The 2,253-nt window shown below is 31.6% G+C and overlaps 1 protein-coding gene and 1 long non-coding RNA gene across 6 annotated transcripts in view; one reads left to right on the plus strand and one right to left on the minus strand.

Annotated features, from left to right (window-relative positions):
• Positions 1–2,253, plus strand: part of LOC116851388 (b(0,+)-type amino acid transporter 1) — a 95,491-nt gene that overhangs the window by 82,665 nt on the left and 10,573 nt on the right. The window lies entirely within an intron of this gene.
• The window catches only part of LOC116851392, an 11,772-nt gene continuing 10,210 nt past the window's right edge, over positions 692–2,253 (minus strand). The window contains exons 2-3 of the long non-coding RNA XR_004379575.1: positions 1,361–1,507; positions 692–998 (exon numbers count right to left, since the gene is read on the minus strand). This is a non-coding gene — a long non-coding RNA (uncharacterized LOC116851392). The remainder of the gene's footprint in view (positions 999–1,360; positions 1,508–2,253) is intronic.

Raw genomic sequence — 2,253 nt, forward strand, 5'->3', positions numbered from 1 at the left:
TTGAGATGTGACTCTCTTGAGATGTGACTTCCTCTTTAATATACTCCCATAAAAAATAATCCAAAGGTGTAAAATAGAAAAACTATGAATCTTATTTAATTTATCATGAATTTCAATGCACTCTACATTAAAGTACAAATGTTTATAACTTTTGATAGGAGCATTTTCCAAAGAAATGTTTCAGACAAAGTTTACTTGCTTTTTCCCGTAGAATCCAAATATGTAACATTGTATAAGGGGTCCTATTTGAAACTTTAAAGTTACCCCCCGCCCCTCTTCAAGAGGGGACGGAAGTGGATTTTTGTTTACGTAGTTAGAAAGACCCCTCAAATATATGAAACTTCCTCATGAACAACTTTTTGATAGGGAGCGGTGCACTTGGACACAGCCAATCACAGCACCGTGTGATTAAAGACATTTGTAGGGTCCCTTGGAACAGCGACTTGTGATTGGACTGTGTCCAATTGCTCCGTGTCCAACTGATATACATCCTTTTTGATAGGATAAATATGTTTAGAGTTACTAGCTTGTAACACTTTACGTGGGCCACCCTGCATATTACCCAGCAAACACAGAACATAACTGTGATATAACACAGGAGTAATATGGAGTGATATAACACAGGAGTAATATAATTGTTGTTATACGTTATTAATATTGAGATTACTTAATTTCCTTTATAACTGCGATATGTTATAAAACTGTTGTTATTATGTTATTTATTGGTTAAGTTACACCAATAATATTAAGGCAACATAACTTTAAGGGGTAACACCATAGTAGAAACCGAAAATAATCGTACTTTTTAACGATTTTTTATAGGTGAAAAATAAGTGAAACGGAACATTTCTTTTAAGGGTTTTATAGTACACATATTAAAGTGTGTAAACTAATTTTTTTAATATTTTTTAATTAGAAATGGCGAGTATACAGCCTCTCCTGCGCAATCATTTTTCTGGTCCTTCGCGGCAAGCAGCAGATCTCTTGAACGGTTTCATCTAAAATAAAAAATAAAAAATTTTTAGAAACTAGATAAAATTCTCTAGTGAAGTATGTATAGAAATTAAAAAATATGATGATTTGCAAACATGGTGGAGCTACAAAGAAAGAATTTAATTTTTTGGCTAAAAATTTCGCACAAATTTGTTTGTAATAAAAATGTTTTGAAGTAATCGTAATACCCGTACGTATTTCACTAGAGAATCTATTTAAGAAGATGTCCTTAAAATTTCAAGTCAATCGGGTAAAAATTGTTTGAGTTATGCTGCTCGCCGATTTGAAAAACGTGAATTCAAGAAAAACATATTTAAAGTTTTCGATAATCTTTTTTTTTATTTAACACGAGAAATTTGCAATGTACTTTCAATCTGCGATGCCTGCTCCATATAACATCCCTTCCAGATCCACATTAGCCTCCTCTTTTTTTTTCCTCGATGATGTAGAAGCCTTCCGAGCATCTTTTCCGACATCTTGCGCTCTGCAAATTTGACACGGCGTGCGTCAGCTTCTACACAGAAGTTATAACAACTTGAGCCCACATTAATTTTTAATACTTGCATTAGGCTATTAAATCCATATAATAATATAAGAGTATATTATAAATATCATCTACCAAGATATCGTTACAGCGCATTGGCATCATCAGTTTTCGAACGATCGTTGAAGTTAAGCATTGAACAACATGATGTAAAAATGGATGACCGCCTGACACAGGATCGAAACCATGCGAGTTTTACGAATAAGTGAAATGACACGAAATATGAAATGCCAATTTTATTTTTATTATTTAGATAAAATAATCATATATTATCTTTTATCTGAACGATACTAATGAATAAATCGTTGGAATTCAACAAAAAAATATACGTGTTTGCTGGGACATTAGTTATTTTGCAGTTATATAACATTAATTGATATTCCTATATAATCATAATATAACAAGATATATTACATGTTACATCTATGAGTGGGAAATAATAATATAACATTAACATATCAATAACTTTCATGCAATATTATCTGTTATAATTATTTCAATTACAGTTATATAACATTGATATAACTGTGCTTGCTGTGTAGTACATTATATTTTACATACGAGAAAGACGAGAAAACGGAAGCCATCTAGCGAATAATCTATACCTAGATATAATAATACTATAGGGTGTCCCATTTTAATCAATTACCTCAAATATCTCTTGAACAGTGCATTTTAGGGAAAAATGTTTCAGATAAAAGTTTTGGGATTTCGAG

Source organism: Odontomachus brunneus, unplaced genomic scaffold (genome assembly GCF_010583005.1).
Source record: "Odontomachus brunneus isolate Ranch 3 - 2012 unplaced genomic scaffold, Obru_v1 Obru_scaffold_174, whole genome shotgun sequence".
Taxonomy (NCBI): Eukaryota; Metazoa; Arthropoda; class Insecta; order Hymenoptera; family Formicidae; genus Odontomachus; species Odontomachus brunneus.